The sequence below is a fragment of the Muntiacus reevesi genome, chromosome 2, assembly GCF_963930625.1.
Source record: "Muntiacus reevesi chromosome 2, mMunRee1.1, whole genome shotgun sequence".
NCBI classification, from domain to species: domain Eukaryota; kingdom Metazoa; phylum Chordata; class Mammalia; order Artiodactyla; family Cervidae; genus Muntiacus; species Muntiacus reevesi.
This window is the reverse complement of record NC_089250.1, coordinates 273,083,261-273,110,586: the sequence shown is the minus strand read 5'-3', so window position 1 is coordinate 273,110,586 and position 27,326 is coordinate 273,083,261. Positions and strand designations below refer to the sequence as shown.

General features: G+C 42.9%; 1 protein-coding gene, 1 long non-coding RNA gene and 1 other non-coding gene across 3 annotated transcripts in view; 1 reads left to right on the top strand and 2 right to left on the bottom strand.

Moving 5' to 3' along the window:
- LOC136161647 (zinc finger protein 665-like) overlaps positions 1-27,326 on the bottom strand; it is a 224,826-nt gene that overhangs the window by 175,446 nt on the left and 22,054 nt on the right. The gene's annotated exons all lie outside the window — the stretch shown is intronic.
- Positions 5,067-5,173, top strand: LOC136161986 (U6 spliceosomal RNA). The gene has a single exon (XR_010661839.1). It is a non-coding gene; the product is annotated as a U6 spliceosomal RNA (small nuclear RNA).
- Positions 16,708-18,460, bottom strand: LOC136158904 (uncharacterized). Its single transcript, XR_010661378.1, has 3 exons — positions 18,256-18,460; positions 17,762-18,004; positions 16,708-16,886 (listed from the first exon to the last, which is right to left on the bottom strand). It is a non-coding gene; the product is annotated as an uncharacterized lncRNA (long non-coding RNA).

Sequence of the window (27,326 nt, the reverse complement as noted above, 5' to 3'; positions counted from 1 at the left end):
AAGAAAGTCCATGAGAAAATACTCGAGGAGGTAATAGCTGAAAACTTCCCTAAAATGGGGGAGGAAATAGCCACCCAAGTCCAAGAAGCCCAGAGAGTCCCAAACAGGATAGACCCAAGGCGAAACACTCCAAGACACATATTAATCAAATTAACAAAGGTCAAACACAAAGAACAAATATTAAAAGCAGCAAGGGAGAAACAACAAATAACATACAAAGGGATTCCCATAAGGATAACAGCTGATCTATCAATAGAAACCCTCCAGGCCAGAAGGGAATGGCAGGACATACGGAAGGTAATGAAAGAGAATAACCTACAACCTAGATTACTGTACCCAGCAAGGATCTCATTCAGATATGAAGGAGAATTCAAAAGCTTTACAGACAAGCAAAAGCTGAGAGAATTCAGCACCACCAAACCAGCTCTTCAACAAATGCTAAAGGATCTTCTCTAGACAGGAAATGCAGAAAGGCTGTATAAACGTGAACCCAAAACAACAAAGTAAATGGCAACGGGACCACACCTATCAATAACTACCTTAAATGTAAATGGATTGAATGCCCCAACCAAAAGACAAAGATTGGCTGAAGGGATACAAAAACAAGACCCCTATATATGCTGTCTACAAGAGACCCACCTCAAAACACGAGACACATACAGACTAAAAGTGAAGGGCTGGAAAAAATATTTCATGCAAACGGAGACCAAAAGAAAGCAGGAGTTGCAATACTCATATCAGATAAAATAGACTTTCAAATAAAGGATGTGAAAAGAGACAAAGAAGGACACTACATAATGATCAAAGGATCAATCCAAGAAGAGGATATAACAATTATAAATATATATGCACCCAACATAGGAGCACCGCAATATGTACGGCAAACACTAACGAGTATGAAAGAGGAAATTAATAGTAACACAATAATAGTGGGAGACTTTAATACCCCACTCACAACTATGGATAGATCAACTAAACAGAAAATTAACAAGGAAACACAAACCTTAAAGGACACAATGAACCAGCTAGACCTAATTGATATCTATAGGACATTTCACCCCAAAACAATCAACTACACTTTTTTCTCAAGTGCACACGGAACCTTCTCCAGAATAGGCCACATCCTGGGCCACAAATCTGCTCTTGGAAAATTCAAAAAAATTGAAATCATTCCAGTCATCTTTTCTGATCACAGTGCATTAAGATTAGATCTCAACTACAGGAAAAAAATTGTTAAAAATTCAAACATATGGAGGCTAAATAACACACTTCTGAATAATCAACAAGTCATAGAAGAAACCAAAAAAGAAATCAAAATATGCATAGAAATGAATGAAAATGAAAACACAACAACCCAAAACCTATGGGACACTGTAAAAGCAGTGCTAAGGGGAAGGTTCATAGCATTACAGGCTTACATTAAGAAACAAGAAAAAAGCCAAATAAATAACCTAACTCTACACCTAAAGCAATTAGAGAAGGAAGAAATGAAGAACCCCAGGGTTAGCAGAAGGAAAGAAATCTTAAAAATTAGGGCAGAAATAAATGCAAAAGAAACTAAAGAGACCATAGCAAAAATCAACAAAGCTAAAAGCTGTTTTTTTGAAAAAATAAACAAAATTGACAAACCATTAGCAAGACTCATTAAGAAACAAAGAGAGAAGAACCAAATTAACAAAATTAGAAATGAAAATGGAGAGGTCACAACAGACAACACTGAAATACAAAGGATCATAAGAGACTACTACCAGCAGCTCTATGCCAAAAAAATGGACAACTTGGATGAAATGTACAAATTCTTAGAAAAGTATAACTTTCCAAAACTGAACCAGGAAGAAATAGAAGATCTTAACAGACCCATCACAAGCAAGGAAATCGAAACTGTAATCAGAAATCTTCCAGCAAACAAAAGCCCAGGACCTGATGGCTTCACACCTGAATTCTACCAAAAATTTAGAGAAGAGCTAACACCTATCTTACTCAAACTCTTCCAGAAAATTGCAGAAGAAGGTAAACTTCCAAACTCATTCTATGAGGCCACCATCACCCTAATTCCAAAACCAGACAAAGATGCCACAAAAAAAGAAAACTACAGGCCAATATTATTGATGAACATAGATGCAAAAATCCTTAACAAAATTCTAGGAAACAGAATCCAATAACATATTAAAAAAATCATACACCATGACCAAGTGGGCTTTATCCCAGGAATTCAAGGATTCTTTAATATCCGCAAATCAATCAACGTAATACACCACATTAACAAATTGAAAGATAAAAATCATATGATTATCTCAGTAGATGCAGAGAAAGCCTTTGACAAAATTCAACACTCATTTATGATTAAAACTCCCAGAAAGCAGGAATAGAAGGAACATACCTCAACATAATAAAAGCCATATATAACAAACCCACAGCAAGCATTACCCTCAATGGAGAAAAATTGAAAGCATTTCCCCTGAAATCGGGAACAAGACAAGGGTGCCCACTCTCATCACTACTATTCAACATAGTGTTGGAAGTTTTGGTCACAGCAATCAGAGCAGAAAAAGAAGTAAAAGGAATCCAAATAGGAAAAGAAGAAGTGAAACTCTCGCTGTTTGCAGATGACATGATCGTCTACATAGAAAACCCTAAAGACTCTACCAGAAAATTACTAGAGCTAATCAACGAATATAGCAAAGTTGCAGGATATAAAATTAACACACAGAAATCCCTTGCATTCCTATACACTAACAATGAAAAAACAGAAAGAGAAATTAAGGAAACAATATCATTCACCATTGCAACAAAAAGAATAAAATACTTAGGAGTACATCTACCTAAAGAAACAAAAGACCTATACATAGAAAACTATAAAACACTGATGCAAGAAATCAAAGAGGACACAAACAGATGGAGAAACATACCGTGTTCATGGATTGGAAGAATCAATATTGTCAAAATGGCTATTCTACCCAAAGCAGTCTATAGATTCAATGCAATCCCTTTCAAGCTACCAACGGTATTTTTTACAGAACTAGAACAAATAATGTCACAATTTGTATGGAAATACAAAAAACCTCGAATGGCCAAAGTAATCTTGAGAAAGAAGAATGGAAAAAAAGAAAAAAAAAAAAAAAAAAAAGAAGAATGGAACTGGAGGAATCAACCTGCCTGACTTCAGACTCTACTACAAAGCCACAGTCATCAAGACAGTGTGGTACTGGCACAAAGACAGAAATATAGACCAATGGAACAGAATAGAAAGCCCAGAGATCAATCCACGAACCTATGGACACCTTATCTTTGACAAAGGAGGCAAGGATATACAATGGAAAAAAGACAACCTCTTTAACAAGTGGTGCTGGGAAAACTGGTCAACCACTTGTAAAAGAATGAAACTAGAACACTTTCTAACACCATACACAAAAATAAACTCAAAATGGATTAAAGATCTAAATGTAAGACAAGAAACTATAAAACTCCTAGAGGAGAACATAGGCAAAACACTCTCCGACATGAATCATAGCAGGATCCTCTATGACCCACCTCCCAGAATATTGGAAATAAAAGCAAAAATAAACAAATGGGACCTAATGAAAATTAAAAGATTTGCACAATAAAGGAAACTATAAGTAAGGTGAAAAGACAGCCCTCAGGTTGGGAGAAAATAATAGCAAATGAAGAAACAGACAAAGGATTAATGTCAAAAATATACAAGCAACTCCTGCAGCTCAATTCCAAAAAAATAAATGACCCAATCAAAAAATGGGCCAAAGAACTAAACAGACATTTCTCCAAAGAAGACATACAGATGGCTAACAAACACATGAAAAGATGCTCAATATCACTCATTATTAGAAATGCAAATCAAAACTACAATGAGGTACCATTACACGCCAGTCAGGATGGCTGCTATCCAAAAGTCTACAAGCAATAAATGCTGGAGAGGGTGTGGAGAAAAGTGCATACCTTACACTGCTGGTGGGAATGCAAACTAGTACAGCCACTATGGAAAACAGTGTGGAGATTTCTTAAAAAACTGGAAATAGAACTGCCATATGATCCAGCAATACCACTCTTGGGCATACACACTGAGGAAACCAGATCTGAAAGAGACACGTGCACCCCAATGTTCATCACAGCACTATTTATAATAGCCAGGACATGGAAGCAGCCTAGATGCCCATCAGCAGATGAATGGATAAGGAAGCTGTGGTACATATATACCATGGAATATTACTCAGCTCTTAAAAAGAATTCATTTGAATCAGTTCTAATGAGATGGATGAAACTGGAGCCCATAATACACAGTGAAGTAAGCCAGAAAGATAAAGATCATTACAGCATACTAACACATATATATGGAATTTAGAAAGATGGTAATGATAACCCTATATGCAAAACAGAAAAAGAGACACAGATGTACAGAACAGACTTTTGGACTCTGTGGGAGAAGGCAAGGGTGGGATTTTTCGAGAGAACAGCATGTATATTATCTATGGTGAAACAGATCACCAGCCCAGGTGGGATGCATGAGACAGGTGCTCGGGCCAGGTGCACTGGGAGGACCCAGGGGAATCAGGTGAGGGGGAGGTTGGAGGGGGGATCAGGATGGGGAATACATGTAACTCCATGGCTGATTCATGTCAATGTATGAAAAAACCCACTGCAATGCTGCGAAGTAATTAGCCTCCAACTAATAAAAATAATTGAAAAAATAAAATAAAATAAATGCATTTGCTACCTTCAATAATTTTGTTTATTTTTTTATTTTGGCTGGAGTGAGTGATCATTGCTGCCTGGACTTTTCCCCAAGTTTGGCAAGTAGGGGTTACTCTCTAGTTGCAGTGTTTGGGCATCTCATTTGCTTTGCCTTCTCCTGGGTGCATGAGCTTCAGTAGTTGTCCCATGTGGGCTCAGGAATCGCAGCTTCCAGGCTCTAAAGTACTGCGTTAGTAGTTCTGGCCCACGGGCCTAGCTGCTCTGTGACGTGGGATCTTCCAGACCAGTGATCGAACCTGTGTCTCTTGCAATGGCAGGTGGGAAATCCCGGCTCTTTTGTCATTCAAGAAGTGAGGACAGTGCTCACTTCGGCAGCACATATACTAAAATTGGAACGATACAGAGAAGATTAGCATGGCCCCTGCACAAGGATGACATGCAAATTCGTGAAGCGTTCCATATTTTTATGGATGAAACTGGAGCCCATTATACAGAGTGAAGTAAGCCAGAAAGATAAGGAACATTACAGCATACTAACACATATATATGGAATTTAGAAAGGTGGTAACGATAACCCTATATGCAAAACAGAAAAAGAGACACAGAAGTACAGAACAGACTTTTGAACTCTGTGGGAGAAGGTGAGGGTGGGATGTTTCAAGAGAACAGCATGTATATTATCTATGGTGAAACAGATCACTAGCCCAGGTGAGATGCATGAGACAAGTGCTCGGGCCTGGTGCACTGGGAGGACCCAGAGGAGTCGGGTGGAGAGGGAGGTGGGAAGGGGGATCGGGATGGGGAATATGTGTAACTCTATGGCTGATTCATGTCAATGTATGACAAAACCCACTGAAATGTGAAGTAATTAGCCTCCAACTAATAAAATAAAATTAAAAAAAAAGAAGTGAGGACATTATGATGAACAGAAAAATATTTCACAAATTACTTTACTATTTGCCTCCTTCTGAATGCACAGGGAACAGTATAATATACAGTACAGTATGTATCAGGTATCTAGTTCCTTTCTAAGAGTTAGTGAACCAAGAACACAGGGGTATAAAACAGGCAACTGGATATTTCAAAGTTTGAAATCAGCTTCATAAACACTCAAGCTCTGGAAAAACTCCTTGTGTATCACTCAGTGGGCAGGTCACCAGAAGGAAAGACGAGTTTGTACTCCCGAAGCCAATCATGAAGCCTTACATGTCTGAGTGAACAAGGCTTTCAGCTCAGTCAAGAAGAACAGGGCTCCCAAGAGACAGCAAGGGAACATGCAGAGATACCCCAAAGTAGATCCCTACTTCAGAGGGAAGTGATCCTCACCCACAGACAGCAGGTTCCTGAGGGTCTCCACCATCACGTCCTTGTACAAGGTCCTTTGGGCAGGGTCCAGACATTCCCACTCCTCGGGAGTGAAATCTATGAACACATCCTTGAAGGGCAACTGTGCCTGAAATGAAAACACATTTCACCAACGGGCCCTGCAGAGGATTCTTAGTTTCACAGAGAAGGAGAAGAAGTGAGACAGGTAAGGTCAATTCAGCTGAAGCAATATTCTCACAGATCCATGCAAATCTATATGGGGCAAATGGTTGCTCTCTAATTTAATTTCCTGTTTTTTCATAAGATGATGACATCCTCCAATCAACATGAATTCATCATGAAAAACATACAAATTACAATCAAAGTGAGTTGTTTATGCAGAAGTGTTACATTCGACAAACTGAATGACATTCACTGTCTAGATGAGCTACAGCAAGACTGGTGTCTTCAGAGATGACAAAGTCCACAGCGTCATTAAAAGAACACAGACTGTGATGAGGATGTCATCATCATACTGACGAGAGGTGTCTCAACACTTCATACACACTTAGCGTTACTCTAAAGACTTTACCCATATCAACTTGTTATCAGCATAACAGCAACATTAGGGGAAGATCTGTGTCCATCTTACTGGGGAGAAAACTCTGTCACTCTAAGAAATAACTCTGATCAAACAGTTAAGAAATGAAGCAACAGCACCTGAGCTCAGGTGGTTGGGAGAGACAACTGAAACTAAGGAATCAAAGAGTTAAGTAACAGTATAAAAGACCATCCACAGAGAGTCCCCTGTGAATACTTGAAACACATTCAAGGGAGCTGAAGTGCAATGGGACAGCATAAATGGTCACTGAACAGGATTACCCCCTCTACCTCCCAATGCACACAATGTCAATAATCTGACTACTATTTACATTATTCATGTGATGAGGTAGAAAATATTAAAGGCCATGGAATACACACTTAAGGTACAACTGCAACTGCTCTAAGCATAAACCATATTTATGAGATGGTTTTGTAATAAAATCATGGAGTTATATATCCATGCACTCATGCATGCACATGGAAACACACAATTGATTGAAACAAGGAGAGTTGTCTTTATTTTTTTCTTTCATTCAGTCAAAATTTAGTGAGCATCAACTCTGTGTTCCGAACTGGGAATACAGCAGTGAACATGACGGAGCTTACAATCTAGCAGCCAGCCACCCAATTAGATCCATAATTTTAACATACATATTGTTATATGCGCTCTGAAACAGGCCTGGTCCTAAGAGAAGATTTAACAGAAAGTCTTGACCTACATCGATAAATCAGGCAAGATCTCTGTGAGGAAGAAACACTTAGGATTGGCAAGGTTGGAAATGGAAGAGTTTTGTAAGCAGAGAGAACAGCCTGAGTGCCAGCCCTGGGGCAGGAGGATATTTACTAAACAGAAAACCAGCAAGCGTGACTGCAACGTAGGGAAAGAAGATGGGGTGATGCCAGGTAGAGGCTGATTTCTGCAAGGCCTATAAACTGAGGACGTTATTTCAAAAGCAACTGGACATCACTTAAGAATCTGCAGGGAAAGTTAGAGATTTACGTTTGTTTTTCAGCACTCACTCTGCTATGTGAGGAGGCTGTTGTTCAGTTGGCTCTGTCACGTCAGACTCTTTGGGACTCCATGGACTGTAGCCTGCCAGGATCCTCTGTTCATGGGATTCTCCAGGTAAGAAAACTGGAGTGGGTGGCCATTCCCTTCTCCTATTCATGTGTATTTTGGCATCTCTGGGACATTAAAAGTGAATCAAATGTGTTTCAGTAAGTTTGTTAATATGCTATTTCCTTTTCACAGCTTCTTTGGTTTGTTTATGCTGGGCCTTCGTTGCTGTGATCCAGCTCTCTCTACTTGTGGCTGCACTGCACGTAGTTGAGTCTGCAGTGCCCAGGCTTCTCATTGCAGTGGCGTCTCTTGTTTCGGAAGACAAGCTCAAGCATGCGGGCTTCAGTAGTTAAGGGCTCCAGAGCACAGCTTCAGCAGTTGTTGGGCATGGGCTTAGTTGCTCTGCAGTATCTTCCAGGAATTGGGATGGAACCTATGTACCCTACATTGGCAGACACATTGCAATCCACTGTATCACTAGGGACGTCCTCAACATTATCTTATACTATTAAAAACATAAAAAGTAGTACAAGCAGAAAATAATACACAAAATACTTTAACGCCAATCTGTATAAAACACCTGTATTTAAAAAAAATATGAGGACTTTCCTGGTGGCTCAGTGGTAAAGAGTCCACTGACCAACATAAGAAACACAGGTTGTTTCCTGCTCCGCTAAGATCCCACATGCTGAGGAGCAACTAAGCCTGTGAGCCTTAATTTCTGCGCCAGAGCTCCAGAGCCCAGGAGGTAAAACTACTGAAGTCAGTGCACTCTAGAGCCTGGGCTGCAAGACAAAAGAACCCACAGCAATAAGAAGCCCACACACTGCAACTAGAGCGTGGCCACCACTCATCAGAATTAGATGAAAGCCATTACAGCAATGAAGAGTCAGTATAGCAAATAAATATATTTAAAAAATAATAATGTGATTTTATTCTTAATTTTAGGTATACAGTTATTAACAAAACTCAGAGTTTACTATTTAATTCCAATAATAAAACATTAAATCAAGATTAGTAAAGTTGGGGAATTCCCTGGCGGTCCAGTGGTTAAGATCCCACACTTCCACTGAAGGGTTTCAGGTTGAACCATTACTCAGGGAACTAAATCCTGCAAGCTGCATTGTGCAGCTAAAAAAAAAAAAAAAAAAAAAGAAAAATAATTAGCAAACTATATTTCATAGTTTAAATGAGATGATGTAATGGAACACTCTCTAGCCCTGAGGTCTTTTTCTGGTTTTTCCATTCGATTCTGAAACACTACGATTTTCAAGGAGGTCCTCATTTAGTTTTAAATGTACTATAAAAAGTGAGAACTAATTTCTCCTGGTTAGTTCCTTTTTCCAGATTTTACCACATACTCTGCATACGAACCCCTGACTCCAGGGGCAGCTTCTTTACCCTGGTTGACAGAGACCAGACAGCGCATCCAGATGGGACCTAAGCAATCCTTGCTGCCCAACAGCACTGAGACCCCGTCTCCAACCCGTGGGTGAGAAGCCCTGCCCAGGACCGTGCCCAGGGGAGCCTCCTCACAAGGGCCAGGTCACCGGGTCAGGGGGACACGGGATCTAAGTGGAGACGACAGGCCCTGTGGGAAGGCCCGGGTGAGTGTGCGTGTACAGGAGTCAGACAGGACACTCCAGAGTCAGACATGATTAGGGAGCCCAGAGAAGGGCATTTCAGGAAGGACAGGCTGAGTGTCCACTGAGAATATGACCTTACCTGAGAAAGAGCCACGTCTGACTCCTGTTCTTTCCTCTTCTGGGCTTCTTCAGGCAACACAAGTCTTCAGAGGTCTATCATGAAAGTGAAAACATGCTGTTTAATGCTTAGAGTCAACACATCCCTTTCCTGAGCCCCAAGCACACACACAGGGAAGCCCTCACCAGGAGGAACACAGTCCTCTGTGCCCACTGTCTCAGGAGGGACTCAGGACAATCAGCTCCCACACAGAGACCAACACGGGACTTTCCCACACTTTCTCTCAGATCACACTCCCCTCCTGGTGCGGCCTCATGCACACAGCAGCAGGGGGCACCTCCGCTGGCCCCACGATGCCCTTCAGGTCACACAGCAGGAGGGGTTCAGCCCCACTCACAGCAGAGCGCCCTCCCCGCCCCCAGGGCCCAATCTCAGTCTCACAAGTGGAGGCTAAGAGTCCTGGTGCTCAATGCAGGATCCAGATCAGAATCATCCGAGGCTCTGTGCACATTCCTGGGGCGAGGCCCCACACGAGATCCTGAGGAGCATGTCTGATGGGGGAGGGGTACAAGACATGCCCAGGCAAAATGCCTCATGATCTCATGTGAAGCTTGCGTTGAGCACTAGTGAAGGATTAAGGTCAGGCCACCCCCCACTTTCTTCTTTTCCAGCTTTACTGAGACTAACGAGAAGGGTTATGTGTACATATTCCATACACCATGTGATCACGTGACTCGTGTACACTGTGAAATACTTATCACAATCCACAAACCAACACATCCATCACCTTCAAATTCCCATGTTCTGTGTGTGGTGACAACACTGACGATGTACTCTCCTGACAAACTCCCAGCATGCAGTAACAGAATAAGATTAACTACAGCCAGCATGCTGTACACACTTCCCCAGGACGCACTTATTTTGCAACTCAAAGTCTCTACCTTTTGACCAACATCTCCCCATCTTCCCCACCTCCCAACCCAGATAACCACCATCCCACCGTCTGGTACTAGTGAGTTTCACATTTTTACATTCCACATATAAGCGAGCACATACAACATCAGTCTTACCCTGCCTAATTCACTTATCATAATATCTCTACATTCATCCAAGCTGTCCTAAGTGACAAAAATCTCCATCTTTACAGGAAGGGATAAGAAACCCTTCCTCAATGATTAATGCAAAGAAATAGAGGAAAACAATAGAATGGGAAAGACTAGAGATCTCTTCAAGAAAATTAGATACCAAGGGAACATTTCATGCAAAGTTGGGCATAATAAAGGACAGAAATGGTATGGATCTAATAGAAGCAGAAGATATTAAGAAGAGGTGGCAAGAATACACAGAAGAACTGTACAAAAAAGATCTTCATGACCCAGATAACCATGATAGTGTGACCACTCACCCAGAGCAAGCTATCCTGGAATGCAAAGTCAAGTGAGCCTTAGGAAGCACCACTACGAACAAAGCTAGTGGAGGTGATGGAATTCCAGTTGAGGTATTTCAAATCCTAAAAGATGATGCTGTGGAGGTGCTGCACTCAATATTCCAGCAAATCTGGAAAACTCAGCAGTGGCCACAGGACTGGAAAAGTTCAGTTTCCATTCCAATCTCAAAGAAAGGCAATGCCAAATAATGTTCAAGCTCAGCTCACACGCTAGAAGAGTAATGCTAAAAGTTCTCCAAGCCAGGCTTCAACAGTATGTGAACTGTCAACTTCCAGATGTTCAAGTTGGATTTAGAAAAGGCAGAGGAACCAGAGATCAAATTGCCAACATGCACTGGATCATCGAAAAAGCAAGAGAATTCCAGAAAAACATCTATTTCTGCTTTATTGACTATGCCAAAGCCTTTGACTGTGTGGATCACAACAAACAGTGGAAAAATCTAAAAGAGATGGGAATACCAGACCACCTGACCTGCCTCCTGAGAAATCTGTATGCAGGTCAAGAGGCAACAGTTAGAACTGGACATGGAATAAAAGACTGGTTCCAAATTGGGAAAGGAGTTCATTAAGGCTGCCTACTATTACCCTGCTTATTTAACTTACATGCAGAGCACATCATGCGAAATGCTGGGCTGGATGAAGCACAAGCTGGAATCAAGATTGCTGGGAGAAATTATCAATAAACTCAGATATGCACATGACACCACCCTTATGGCAGAAAGTGAAGAACTAAAGAGTCTCTTGATGAAAATGAGAGAATAAAAAAGTTTGCTTAAAACTCAATATTCAGAAAATTAACATAATGGCATCCAGTTCCATCACTTCATGGAATATAGCTGGGGAAACAGTGACAGACTTTATTTTGGGGGGCTCCCAAGATCACTGCAGATGATGACTGCAGCAATGAAATTAAAAGATGCTTGCTCCTTGGAAGAAAAGCTATGACCAACCTAGACAGCATATTAAAAAGCAGAGATATTACTTTACCAAGAAAGGTCCATCTAGTCAAAGCTATGGTTTTTCCAGTAGTCATGTATGGATGTGAGAGTTGGACTATAAAGAAAGCTGAGTACTGAAAAATTGATGCTTTTCAACTGTGGTGTTGGAAAAGACCCTTGAGAGTCCCTTGGACAGCAAGGAGATTCAACCAGTCAATCCTAAAGAAAATCAGTCCTGACTATTCATTGGAAGTAATGATGCTAAAGCTGAAACTCCAATACTTTGGCCACCTGATGCAAAGAACCGAGTCACTGGCAAAAACCCTGATGCTTGGAAAGACTGAAGGTGGGAGAAGGGGATAACAGAGGATGAGATGGTTGGATGGCATCACCAAGGTGATGGACATGAGTTTGAGTGAGTTCCAGGAGTTGGTGATAGAAAGGGAAGCCTGACGTGCTGCAGTCCCTGAGGAGGCAGAGTCAGACATGGCTGAGCAACTGAACTGAACTGAGTATGTCGTTACAAATATGTGTGTATATTTGCCTGGGTGTATGTTACCAATGAGGACTTCCCTGGAAGCTCAGAGGGCAAAGAATCTGCCAGCAATGCAGAAGACCCAGATTTGATCCCTTGGTTGGAGAGATCCCCTGGAGAAAGGAATGGCAACCCACTCCAGTATTCTTGCCTAGAGAATTCCATGGACAGAGGAAACTGGCAGGGTACAGTTCCTGGGTTCGCAAAGAGTCTGACATGACTGAGTGACTAACACTTACACTTACATGTTTTCAACCTGGATCCTGGGGCTCTTTATCAATAGAAATAGTTATGAGACCAGAGAAGAATTTCAAGAAAGGCTTTATTGGGACTCTTGCTGCAGTAAAAAGAGACAGAAAAAGAAGTGTGTGCCCCTGCTCCTCCCAAAAAGGGGGGTGAGCTGATCCCTTTGGTTAAGGCTGGAAGGAAGCTGAGGTGATCTGCCCCGCCTCGGGCCCCCTGGTGGTGCTGTGAGCAGGGATCACGGAAAGTGACCTGCTTTTGCTTCTGGAGCCTCAGAAATATGCTTGGCTTGTGGTCCTTTTACTTATTGTTCAGAATTGCTGTCTGCTCATGCATGTGGTTAGAGTGTCTTTGTTCAATTATACTTTGTGGTTTGTTGCCCGAGAAGATGTTCGTCCAGGTGCAAGAAATGCAGTAAAAGGTCCCAGGACCCAGGCTGTCACATACACACATCATGGTTTCATTATCCACTCGGTCGAGAACAGACACTCAGGTTGTTTCTACAACACATGGCTGTTGTGAATCATACAGTATGGGTTACAGGAGTGCAGGTTACTCCATCAAAATACTGATTTTTGTACAGGACTTCACTGGTGGTCCAACGGTTAAGAACCTGCCTAGCTCTGTGGGGCATGTGGGTTCAATCGCTGGTTGGTGAATCAAGATCCCACAGGACGCGGAGCAACTAAGCCCGAGCACCACACTAGAAAGTCGGTGCACCGAAACAAAGATCCTGCAGGACGCAGGCGAAGCCAAACACATAAACATTTTTTTAAATTTTGCTTTTCTTAGATATATAATTAGAAGTGAGATTGCGTGATCCTATGCAGGTTCTGTTTTTAATCTTTGGGTAACTCCATACTGTTTTCCATGTACCATTTACATTCCCATCAACAATTTTTAACCAATAACTCTATTGTGCATGTACATGGAAGACGCCCAAGATCTGTAAAGATGATGAGAGAACAGCAGAGGCATCCAATGCCCTGGCAGCAACAAATAGCAGCTGCATCATCTCCAGAATAAGCCTCTGTAATACAGGTTGCTGTGGAGCTGATAACCCTCAGATTCTAAGAACAATCCTTTACTGCATCATGTGAAAGTCTTCTGCCATCAAAGCTGAGACCCAACCATTACCCTTTGAGGCTGAAAGAAACTTCCAAACCTACATCTGGGCCAACACACTCCCCAGAGACCCAGTAATAATCCACCCATCCTGCTATGCACTCCCCAGAAGGTTCCAAGCCTTAACAACTCCTGTGTTAATGATGGAATAATACACATGAAGACGCCCAAACACCAACCAGACTCAAGACATCTTATCAGTCACAGTGACCCCAGCAGCCCCAAACTGTCATCACCAAAATCTAATAATACAAGACAGATGTGTAGGCTGATGCACACACCCCAATGCAACTTCAACATCTTCCAAGGAACACTCAACTTCTCTTTTTTTACCTTCCATCTGAAATCTTCCTCATTAGCAACTCAAACTAATAGAGAAACTATAGGTAATCCACAAAGTGATCACTGGAATTTTAAAAACACTTAACCTATGTGTGGGTCTGATTCTCGCCCTCCCTAAAGACCCCAGAGAATCCACTGTGTGGAGGGGATGCTGTGGACACACCCCCCTTCTCTGCGACCATTGTGTCCATCCTCCTGCACCCAGACCTCCCCATGGGGTCAGCTCAGGCCTTGCTTCTAACACACTGCAGGGTAATAGTCCTCTTCCAAATTCCACTTCCTTCCTTCCTTCAGAGGAGTGATCACATGTTTCCCAATGGAACCCAGTCATGCAAACCTCAGTCACAGTATCTGTGTCCCAGGGAAACTGAGCTAAGACACTATGGCACACCCACCATTCCACGCAGCCCACAATAGGCCATGAGCCCACATCCAAGTCCTCCAGGTAGAATTGAGACCACCTTTATCAACAGTTCCACACACCCCGTGATCCCACAAGTATGAATGTCTCTCTCTCACACACACACATACACATACACCCCAATTCACTGGGTCCATCCAGAGACCTACTCTTGCTCCCACAACCCTCCTGGAGACTCAGACAAGCTCCCCCTCACTTTCCCCCTTATTTCTACCTCTTCATACATGGTTGAAGAAGAGGGCTAAACAGCAGAGACCAAGGGCGTGAGCATCTCAACAGAGTTGCACACAGCTGCAAATCCAAGGATACTCGGCACTCAGTACAGAGACCAAGGAGCTGGCCCTCCTGGGAAAGCCTGCTAGCAACTTGGGACATCAGAAAGTTTTATAGGCCCTTGAGATTTGGTTGGATTGAGCTCAGTGAAGAGTTAACAAAGATAGAGAGATCCCAGTCTCACTGACCCCTGTTCTCCCCAATGAGAGCTAACTGGAAGATATCCTAGATCTTTAAGGAGGGGGGGACTCCTTCATATCCCCTTGGATTCCAAGCCTTCTGGCCGCTCTAACCACAGTAAACTCAGCATCCCCTGCTCTGAGCAGATAAACTGCTGGAAGGCAGAGCTGTTGGCCAAGATGGCAACCGGTTCCTCGGTGGACAGACCTTAGAAGACCTGGGGGCTGCAGCTGAGCAGTGACACAGCAGACTAAAACATGGGGACACCTCAAGACACCAGATCTATCGGGCGCATTAGGACTCCCCACATCTTTTTGCTTTTCAGTAATTAAGTGTCCACATGGGGTAAGGATCAATTACAGTTGAAATGTCCAGAACAGATACAGGAACCATCATCACCTACCCTGTCCCCTCTGTCTCCCCTGAGAATTCTTCAGCCCAACCCACATTCCCAGTCCTCACCCCCAGAGTGAGATGCTGTGAGCATCCAGGGAGGAAGAGGAATACGGTGCAACCTTCAATGAAGGGAAAAGAAGAAAAACTTCAAACAGTCAAAGGACAAGGGCATTTCTGATGAAGGTGATCAATACAGAGGCAGTAAACCAGGTTAATGTGACAGAGAATATCAGAAGGAGGTGGGTAGACCTCACTGGCCTAGACCTGAAGAACAGAAAGAGCAAGGGCCATGGTGATTAATGACCAAAGGGAGGCGTAGAAACTAAGATCCGAGACAGAGAAGGCTTTGGTATCTATGAACAAGGACTAAGTGAATGTGAGTAGGACAGACTGACCTTGAGAACGGGGTCGGCTCCCAGGATGAGGCTGGACCTGAGGAGTCAGGATGCTGCCCTGAGAACACGGGGAAGCCAGCGGAGGTGGGAGGCCTCCCTGCAGATTGGCCCTTATTCACAGAAGACGTCTGCTGATAACCTATCTCACTCTAAGCCTATGTTCTCGCTTCTATCCTACTGTTGTCCTTTTTCATTTTGCAAAACTGAGACCCATTTCAAATTCTAATAACAACTGGGCTCTCCCTCCAAGAACTGCCACACACAGTCACACACCCAATTTGGCCAATCATTTCAGAGGGCACTGTTGCTCAGATCCTGGACCCGAGGGAAACAGCATCAGATCACCTCATTGCTCACTAGTTACCAGATCACATAAAAGAGAAGAAAATGGAATATCAGACTAACTGCTTAAATTAGGTTGTGACACTTGATATAAAAGATCACTGACTTTTTTTTTTTTACTAAGTACTCATCAAAACAGTCTATATCTATTTACTAGTTACCAAAAAAAAATACTTCGAAAATATAACATCAAGAAGAAACAGTAAATGGGCCTCAAATAAACATGAAACAAACCTAAAGTGAATCAGCTTGTTAAAAATTTTTCCACTGAAGAATTATGGTGTCAAGTGAAAAGAAAAACATTTGAGAATATAGCATACTTAGAAAACAATGACATGAATTAATTACAGGAGGGCAAAAAATCTTATTTCAGAAGCGAATAATTCTTTATAAGAAAGTCTGTACTGAATGATCAAATCTATCCCAAGCTACAAAAAGAATTAAATGTAAAGAAAGGAGAAAGCAAAATGGAAAATGATCCCAAAGAACATATGTAATGTTCCTGGAGAAGGCACCACGTAGTAAGAGAGTCAGTCAGTTCTGCACATGGATGTTATCTTTTAATATATATAATTACAAAATGCACAAGCCTTACAGACAGAAGTTTTGCAATTCTCATCTGTATAATTTAAAGAAACAAGTTTTACATTTATTAGATCCTAAAGCCAAAAATCAATGTGGTGGTTTTGTCACTAAGTGGTGTCAGACTCTTGAGATCCCATGGACTGTAGCCCGCCAGGCTCTTCTGTCCATGGGATTCTCCAGGCAAGAATACTGCAGTGGGTTGCCATTTCTTCTCCAGAAGATCTTCCCCACCCGGAAATTGAACTCGGGTCTCTTGCATTGCAGGCAGATTCTTTACCGACTGAGCTATAAGGGAAGTAAAAAATCGACTTATCACGACTTTATAATCCTTATCCAATCAATTCAGCACCTCCTGGATCTAGTCCCCTGCCCCACCTGCACACTAGATGTTTCCACTTCATTTAGTTTATCTGTTTCCCTACTTCTTTCTCCGTCTCCCTTCCTCTTCCCTTCTGCTCTCCGGCTGTGCATGTCCTCCTGTCTACTTCTTCCCTGACTCCCATCCGGCCTCTCTCTGCCATCTGTTCCCTGTAAAATGCTTCTAATCCAACCTCCTTGATGATCCTAAATCTCCATGAATTTGTGCCTTTCTTCCTCCATCTCTGCCCTCCCTTCCTCCCAACTCTCTGGCATCCCCAAGTGGCTATGCTTCCTTTCACCTTCCTTGCTTTCTCAGCTCCTCCAATTACTGCATGTGAGTGAAAGAGGCTCAGTCCTGTCTCTTTGCGACCCCATGGCTGTAGTCCGTGGAATTCTCCAGGTCAGAATACTGGAGTGGGTAGCTGGTCCCTTCTCCAGGGGATCTTCCCAACCCAGGGATCGAACCCAGGTCTCCCGCACTGCCAGTGGATTCTTTACTAGCTGAGCCACGAGGGAAGCCCAATCACTAGGAGTCCCCTTTCTCTTTCAGCAGGATATTGCCAAGGTTCCAATTCTTGTATCCCCTTTCCACGCTGGCTGTGAACCGTCTCTCCACCATCACCTTCTTTGGGACCCCTGATTTACAGCCCCTCTACTTGAAGGTATAGAGGGGTCGGCAGAGGATCAGATGGTTGGTTAGATAGCACCCCTGGACTCAATGAACATGAATTTGAGCAAACTCTGAGAGATACAGGGGTCGCAAAGAGTCGGACTGAACACCACTTTCCTATTTTGCTCACCTTTAACTCTCCGGAGATCCTGCTTTTCCCTAAACTTCTGTCCTTGCCTACCCGCAACCTTCAAGACCTACTTTCCTTCATGTTGCCATCTCTTCGCAAGTTCCTCACCAATCTTCTTCATTGTCATCGGTTCTTCTTCAGGCTTTTTTGTTTTCTATTTCTCTCGAAGTCGATGTCTTTGCTTCTCATGACACCCCACCCCCACCATTTACGGGAATGGCGGCTGAATAAGAAGCCCTCCTCCTGCAAAAGCCAAAAATCCAGCTGGTGGAATTTGGGATGGAAGAACCAGGGGGGTCAAGTTGCTGGCCCAGGACACCCACCCCGACACAGGGTCAGGGGAAAGGTCATTATGAAGACAAGGCCCGAGGAGATATGGGGGCTGGGAGGGAGTGGGTCTCAGGAGCGGGGCGCGACCCTCAGAATCCCAGGACCTGGGAGAGCATGTGGCCTTCAGGGGCCGAGGTTGAGGACCGCGGAGCGTAAATACCCACCTCGTGGAAGAGAATTTTATGCGGTGCAGGAAGTGCAGAGGGGGCCGTAAATGGTTTTAAGATGCAAGGAGGTGCGAAACGCAGCATTTCAGAGTTCCAAAAGCAGGAACCGGCTTCAGTGCGGACTTTAAACCAAAAGGAAGGCGCCCCTTCGCTGCTCCCGGACACCTCTGAATTTGCTGGGGTTGCCTGGGCGGGCGCGGGGTTTAGAGTCAGTAGAGACCCTCAAACCAGGGGTAAGGAGGGAAGCCAAGTGACAGCGGCACGTGTGACTAAGAGAGAGAGAAACTCACGTCGCGCTGAGACAGGTGCACCACCGGCTCTCCCCTTCAGGATGTGGGAAGCTGCGCTGGCCGGCAGTGAAAAGGCGGGTGGGGTGGGGGCGGCCGGGGAAGCGGAAACAAGCTGTCACGGTGCGGATCTTGGAGGGAAGCCGGGTCTGCCTTGCAGCTTGGGAAGGTGAGGCGGGCCCCCTCGGGGCCGAACAATTTAATAGTGCAATCTCTGAGGAAGGTGACGGCAGGAAACTAAAAGACATCTGCTTCTTGGAAGGGAAGTTAAATAGCAAAGGCATCACATTGACAACAAAGGTCCCTATGCTCAAAATAATGTAACGTTAGTCGCTCACTCGTGACCGACTCTTTGCGACCCCATGGAGTTGGACTCCTCTGTCCGACAGGCTCCTCTGTCCCGGGAATTCTCCAGGCAAGAATACTAGAGTGGGTGGCCATTTCCTTCTCCAGGGGATCTTCCTGACCCACGGATCAAACCATGTCTCCTGCAATGCAGGCACATTCTTTACTGTCTGAGCCACCAGGGAAGCCCAGATATAATGTAAGTGCTATATAAATAGTTGCCATGAGTGGCAAATTCAAGTGGTGTTTTTTGGAATATCATGGAATTTTTTCCCCAAATATTTTCCATGCTTCGATTGAATCCATGGATATGCAGATACGAAAGGTCGACTGTATTTTCTTCTCTCCAAATATCAAATTCCTAGCAAATATGTAGTATCATATACAGTCTCAAATTAATTTTCCGGTTTTTTTTTTTTTGTTTGTTTGATTTTGCTTTAACCTGTCACGTAACATACTGCCGTTGAATGTTTGGATGTAGCCTCTAACCAAAAACAGCTGCACATGGTAACCCTCTGTATGAGAGGTGTAAATAGGTAAGGAGACAATTTTGTGGACTATTTTTAAAACATGATAAATGGCATTATCAACATTATTCACAGTTTAAATATTATATATACATTACAGATCATCTCCATTTCTACAATTATGTAAGGGGAACATTAGAAAATAAAAATTATATAATGTTCTTATGGACTTCCCTGGTGGCTCAGATGGTAAAGCATCTGCCTACAATGTGGGAGACGTTCCCCTGGGACGTGCTGGGGTAATAAACTGTACTCCGCTGTCTTGAGTGTCCTCCGAGGCATGCTTTGCGACTCTGGATTCTCATTTTTCCATAACAAATCCTAAAGGTAATCAACCCTGAATATTCACTGGAAGGACTGATGCTGAAGCTGAACTTCCAATACTCTGGCTACTTGATATGAAGAGTCGACTCATTAGAAAAGACCCTGACATTGGAAAAAATGGAAGGCAGGCGGAAAAGAGGATGACATGGTTGCATGTCATCACGGACTCAAAGGACAGGAGTTTGAGCAAGCTCCGGAGATGGTGAAGGGCAGGTAACCCTGCCTGCTGCAGTCCATAGGGCTGCCAAGAGTCCGAGAGGACTGAGCGACTTAACACGACCCACTGCAGTATTCTTGTCTGGAAAATCCCACGGACACAGGAGCCTGGTGGGCTACAGTCCCTGGGAAGCTCAAAGAGATCTGACTGAGCACTGCAACCATTTTATATTTCTCTTTGATTCTAAAGCTCATATAAGTAACCAGCATCACTGAAAATAACCTCCTAAAATGAAGAGTCTTTGTAGTCAATTTACTACCACGGTCATATAAAACAGAAAAGGACAGTAATATACCTCCCTAGCACTCGAGAAAGAACTCCAGCTCCAGCACCAGCACCAGTCCCAAAGCTGAAATTCTGAACTAGTTCCTGAACACGTGATTTGATACTTATAAAATTATCAACTGCCATGTCAAAATTAAAATGACCTTTTCCTTATAAATTACTATGTATTTTGTGCACTGTAGGGCTTCCCTGGTGGATCAGAGGTTAAAGCGTCTGCCTCCAATGCGGGAGACCCGGGTTCAATCCCTGGGTCACGAACATCCTCTGGAAAAGGAAATGGTAACACACTCCAGTATTCTTGCCTGGAGAATCCCATGGACGGAGGAGCCTGGTAGGCTACACTCCATAGGGTCGCAAAGAGTCGGACACGACTGAGTGACTTCACGTCACTTCACCTTCGTGCACTGTATGTGTTACCTCAGTGTCGTATCTCGGGAGGAAATCAGACGCTGGATTTCTCACAGCAAGGACTGAATTTATTTCGGCTGGAGGAAGGGGTCGGAGAACAGGGAGGTGCGAAGTGACTGGAGACCACGGATAGGGAGGAGAGGGGACCCCACAGGCGCAGCTCAACAACAAAAACAAAAACAAACAAGTACCTCATGTTCCCAATGGTCGGCCGCACCTACCAAGTCTCGGCTTTGGGAATTTGCTGTAGAATCGCTCGCATCAAAGCGGAGACCGGAAACTCCTCAGCCTCTGGTATCAGAACAGGGAGGGGCGGGGCGGAGGGCACGCGCCTGCGCCTGGGCGAGTGAGGGGCGGGGCCTAGCGGACACCTGCTGTGTTCTTCCTTTGGGTTCCCAGGTATCTTGTCAGGGTTTAAAAGTATGTGAGGATCTTTCCCGTCTTGTGTTGCATCACTGATTCCTCATAACTGTAAGTTTTAAAGTAAAAACTTAAAATTCTGTGGAATAATTGCGTTGAAATTATCCTCTTAACAGGATTCCTGCTGATGAGGCTGAAGCAGTTCAGTCTGGGAACTGAAACCTGGTGGGGTCGCCGGGCTGGTGGTGGGGAGGGGTGGGTGAGGGTTGATGTGCGGTGGTGGCTGGACCCAGAAATATTCCTGCAATTAGAATTAATTTAAGCAGTTTAAGTAAACAAGAACTGGCTTTGTGTAGGGATGACATGCTGGAATGTGAATCACACAGCTCTTAGTAATACCTCATAGTAACTCCTGTAAGGAGAAAACTATCCTGACATTCCACTTCTTCAAAGATCAAGCTTATTAGTCACTGCAGCGGGTAACGACAATGCACCCTGAGGGGAATGCAGGCTGGAGAAAAACAGGTACCATTCTCAGCTTCAGACATAGTAGCCTTGGTAAATCAGCAACAGCCTCTTGGGCCCATCCTCCACCTCAGGAAGTTCAGGTAAGTTTAGGCAGGTCTCTCCTGGTTTTCAGATCTCCAGTTATGGGGTGATGACCCCAAATGTTATTTGGCAGGGTATTAATGGTTAAAAGACACAGGAGGATCCTGGCTGAAAGATACTGGGATTTGCTCAGCTGAAAGCCACTCACTGAGACTTCCCTGGTGGTTCAGTGATAAAGAATCCACCATGCCAATGCCTGGGACACAGGTTTGATCCCTGATCTGGGAGGATAACATGTGCCTTGGAGCAACTAAGCCCGAGCAACACAAGTACTGAGCGGGTGCTCTAAAGCTTGTGCTCTGCAACAAGAGTAGCTACAGCAGAGAGAAGCCATCGCAGCAATTAGTGGTTCCTGCCTGCTGCAACTAGAGAAAGCCCACGTGCCGCAAAAAAGGCTCAGCACAGCCGAAAGAAAAAAAAAGACATTGAGTCATCTGGATTGACCAAAACTAGGAGATTCAGAATGCCAGTCTCCAATCAAACACCAGCCATGTTTCTGTATTTTATGTACAGAATTTATAGCTCCTGCTCGCCACAAGGAGAGAAAAGCCAGGGGCACAGTGAAGACCCAGCACAGCCGAAAAAAAAAAAACTTAAAAGCTATTGAAGAAGAGAAAAAAGATTTCCTGTAATAAGAACTGCATTCTTCTTTATAGAAACTGTTTCTGTTCCATGCTTATGATGACATAGCTTCAAATACTTTTGAGAAAAACTTGTTTACATCATATATATAATCCATAAGTGAATACTCCCTCAACATAATGGAATGTCAAAAATTACTAGATGATCATTTGATGGTAATTAGGCAGTTTTAATTTTTGTTTAGAAATTATATATTCTCTTTTTCTTTGCTGTTTCCAAAAGCTCTGTCAGATGTGGACAACAATGCAGACTACAAAATAACATCTTGAGAAGACATTCCAACTTATTTTCACCAAAATTATCACCAACTTTGCACTATTTATAAATATTTCTATGTGTATTAACTGACTGAACTCAAGTCCTAAAGGAACTTCCTTCATGTTTATAGGGCAGCTACTGTGTTCCCTGTCATTGTCTTATGTGCATTTTCACATGACAAAAGTCTCAAAATAACCCACTGACTTATGTATTTGTTAGTGTAAGGCAGAGAAGACATGTAAATTAAACTTAATCTCAGTCACATGTGGACAGAAAAAAGAACGCTAAGGAAAAACTTGAAAAAACAAAAGAAATAGGGTAGCATGATTTGAGAGAATCGCATTGAAACATATCTATTACCATATGCAAAATAGATAGCCAGTGGGAGTCTGATATATGACTGTGCATCCAGAGCCACTGCTCTGTGACAACTTGGAGGGAGAGCATGGGGAAGGAGGGAGGGGACACACGAATGCCTATGGCCGATTCATGCTGAGGTATGGCAAACACCATCACAATATTAAAAACTCAACAAAAAGGAAATTCTACGATAGCTGACAAGGAATTATGGAGCACACTTATTAATTTTCTAATGTTACATCAACATTTTAATATCCTTTGGAAAACTGGACTTCTATTTAGTATTTATTAGTACTAAATATTTCCAAACATTACTGTTCATTAGGCTAGCGTAAAAATGTCTTAGGCAACAGATGTAGTAATTTTTCTGTTTAGCAAAACAGATAAACAGTAATTTACTACCATCTTCAACCACCATATAGAACAATGGAACACATCTGTATGGCAGGAAAAGGAATTAACAAGTTGATATCATGAGTAAACATTCAGTGTTTTGTTAAACAGTCTCACTGGTTTTTCCGATGCTTGACTACTGATACCTTTAGACATTAAAACCAACCACTTCCTATGCTGCCAACTTTCTCACTCTCCTCTTTCACTTTCATTAAGAGGCTTTTTAGTTCCTCTTCTCTTTGTTGTTCTAATTCAGCCTTTTGTAAAGTTTCATCATCTAATTAATATTCATGTAACAAGTGTTCTGCCTGTTGTTGAATATTGGGGGGTGGGGTAGGATAGAATAACCTTTACATGTCAGAACCACAGATATAAAAAGAGCCCATATGGGTCGGAAAACTATTGGAATATTTTACCCCGTCTTGAGGCTGGTTTAACATTCTCTTTAATCTCGTTCCAAATTTCTAAATTGAAACTGCCTTCATCAGGGAACCAGGGATAATGTTCAACCACTGTTTGGAGAAAAGCCTCTATTAACTGACACAAAACTGAAAGTCCTTGAACTTTACATAGATGATGAAGTCAAGTAGAGAAGTGGTGGGTCTTTCCAGCACTTTGTCCCATATCCACACACTTACCGACCTCCGGAGGTCCACAGTCACTGCGTCCCATTGCCAAGGGCCTCTCTAGGTCCCTGTTCGGGCGCCACTTGTTATAGTCTTTACAGACCGGGACCTGGGGACTGCAGTCGATGAAAAGAAGTGGGGGACCCAAGTCTCGAGTGAAACAAGGGTACTTTATTTGCAGAAATGCATGCCTATATATCATCAATAAAATGATTACTCAGCCATTAAGAATGAAATTCCATCAGTTGCAACAAAAAGGATAGTCCTGTAAGTAAAAGGTCACTGAAGAGACTCATTAAACGGAGTCACTGAAGGGAATCCAAGTAGGTGCCCTTTCCCATCATCTCAGTACTGAGAACTGCATGCAGCTCTGCTCGTTCCTGTATTCCAGTAACTGATAAGGAACAGAGATTCCTTCAGAAATGGCGCACAAAGGAAGAAAATGCAACATATTGGATCCCTTAAAGTTGAACGTCCCCTGACACTTATCCAGAGCTGACTTTATTAGATTCCTGTCAGGGAATGTTTAACAGGAGGATGCCTACATGCTGCTTCTCATAAATCCTCTGTTCCTTAGTAGTTTCTGTTCTCAGAAAACAGTGGAATGGCATACCGCTTCCAGGGCCGAGGTCATAGGATGAGACGGGCTTGAACCTCCTTCAGTAAACATTCTCCTTACAACAAACCCGCTTAATCTCGATCCTCTTTCTTGAGATATGGATTGTCTCCTGAACTTGTGACCATTATTAATCCCTTCTTCCCTTGGTAACAGTTGCTATACGCTTGGTTTTCTGATCTTTATCATCATCGAAAGAAATTTCTTGTACAACAATCTGTATATACTCACAGAAAGATCATTAAAGCACCTTTGCTCCATCAGACCTTGCTTCCCCGTGCCTTTCTTTCTTTCTTTTTCACTTTCTTATCATTGACTCTGGACCGCCAGGTTCTGGTCCATTAAAGGACCCCAGCAAGTGGAGCCCGAACAGGGACTCTGGTATACGTGGCATTTCAGATGGAGTGACTCAGAGCCTATTGAAGTCGGGACCTACTGAGGTCGGTAAGCACTAAGACACGGGTCAAACGGCTGGAAAGCCCCATCATTTCTCTACTTCACTTCACCATTTGTTTACAGCACAGGGACTTTTGGTTTCATGCCAATGAATAGAGGCTTGCTTTCAAACAGTGGTTAAATGTAATCCTTGGTTCCCTGATAAAGGCAGCTTTGATTTAGAAATTTGGGACCGGGTCAAAGAAAATGTTGAACGAGCCGCCAGGCAGGGAAAAAATATTCCAGGTGATTTCTGGCCCCTATGGGCTCTCATTAAAGCTGCAACTCTGCCATTTCAAGGTAAACTCTAGCCCTCCCAATATTCGACAACAGACAGAACACTTATTGTGTGAATATCAACTAGTTGATCAACTAGATCAACTTTACAGAAGGCCCAATTAGAACAACATAAAATATTTCAAAATTTTCCTACTAGCCCTGCCTCAGCTGCTCCAAATGCTCCTCCTCTGCCAGCAGGCACAGATCCAAGTCTCTCCTTTGTTAGAACCTAATGATTCTGACAACGACACTCCTAACACATTTCTTGACACCAAAACTGGCAATGCTTTTCTGGACAAAAATGATAAGTCCTTGGCACAGGCTCATATTTCCAAAAAATCAGCAGTTACTCGCTCTCCTCCACGCCACAGGCTCTCTGAATTACTGGCTTTGCGATCATAAGTTTCTGACACCGATGGTTTCTCTGTCTTTCCAGTTTTAAGAAATCTTGATGCTCAAGGGCACATAATACCTCATTATGATGGTATTCATCTTTTTTACATGCAACAAATGAAAAAGGCTGTAACTATGTAGGCCCATATTCGCCTTTCACTAAAGAGCTTATAAATGTTGTGACATCTTCTATTGGAAATGTTATTCCCTATGATTGAACAACTTTAATAAAGCTCTCCTTAAACCAGAATATCTTCAATGGACAATGTGGTTTCATGATATAGCCAGAGATCATGCTAAAAAGAATGCTCGAGCTGGCACTCCCCAAAACCAAATTACTTCTGAAATGTTAACTGGCGCCAGACAATTTGATACCATAGAAGCTCAAATACAATGCCCTCCCTTATGGCATGAACACTTAAAAACAGTGGCACTTGAAGGTTGGGATCAAATTACTCCTCAAAGAGAGCCTACAGGTAGCTACACTAAAATATTACAAGGACCTAATGAAAGTTATGCTGATTTTTCAGCTAGATTAGAAACTGCTATTTCCCGTACTGTAATTGGAGAAGAAGCCAAAAAACAGCTAGAGATATTACTTGCTCATGAGAATGCAAATCAGGAATGTCAAAGAGCTATCAGTCCAATTCGTGAGACTGGGACTATTATTGATTATTTGAAGGCTTGTTCCAATCTAGGATCAGAAACTCAAAAGATGCAAATCCTAGCTAAGACAATGGCTGCTGCCTTTAGAAAGGGAAATGGAGGATACTTTACATGTGGAGATAAAAAAGTTTTAAAGGGACTGCCCTAAGAGCTAATAAAAAAACTTCCAAGAATCTGCCCTTACTGCCCTAGCGGAATGCATTGGGCCAAAGATTGTAAATCTAAATTTGATATTGAGGGAAAAGCTTTTCCGGGAAACGCCAAACAGAGGACCCCCCGCCCAGGTCCCCTACAACAAAAACCAGGGGCAAATTCTATCTTTTCCTTCAAACCTTCAACATCTGGCAGTGCTGCCGTTGATACACCAGCCCTATTTGATTTTTTTCCTTTACCGTCAAGCAGTCCCTTCTAGACTACCTACTGGATTTTTTGGACCCCTGCCACCACAAACCTTTGGTCCTTCACTTGGCCAATCCAGTTTGACTTCTAAAGGAATTACTGTTCACCCTGGAATAATTGATTCAGATTATAAAGAAGAGATTCAATTTATGATGTCATCTCGGATTCTATGGCAATTCAAAAAGGGGGGGAAATTGCTCAATGACTTCTTTTGCCTTAAATTTCCAAACATTTATGGCCCAAATCCTGGCCTATACAAAAAATCTCTTGCCAAATTGCAGGAATTTCTCAAACCAAAGTATAAGAAATTCATCAAAATGTTCAAATTTACCCATATGAAGGACCAAAAGGCCCGCCTGCAATATTTAAGACCTTATGTGATAGATGCACTGCTTAATCAAATAGGAAGGGACTTACTTATGCAATAGCAAACTCAGATACACATTCCACATTTTTCCTAGGGGTCACTGCTCATTTAAAAAACAAAGCAACTATTAAAATAACTTGGAAGAATGACGAGCCTATTTGGACAGAACAATGGCCCCTTACGAAAGAAAAATTACAGGCTACTAAAGAACTTATAGACACACACTTAGCATCAAAACATATTGAGGAATCTTACTCTCCTTGGAACTCTCC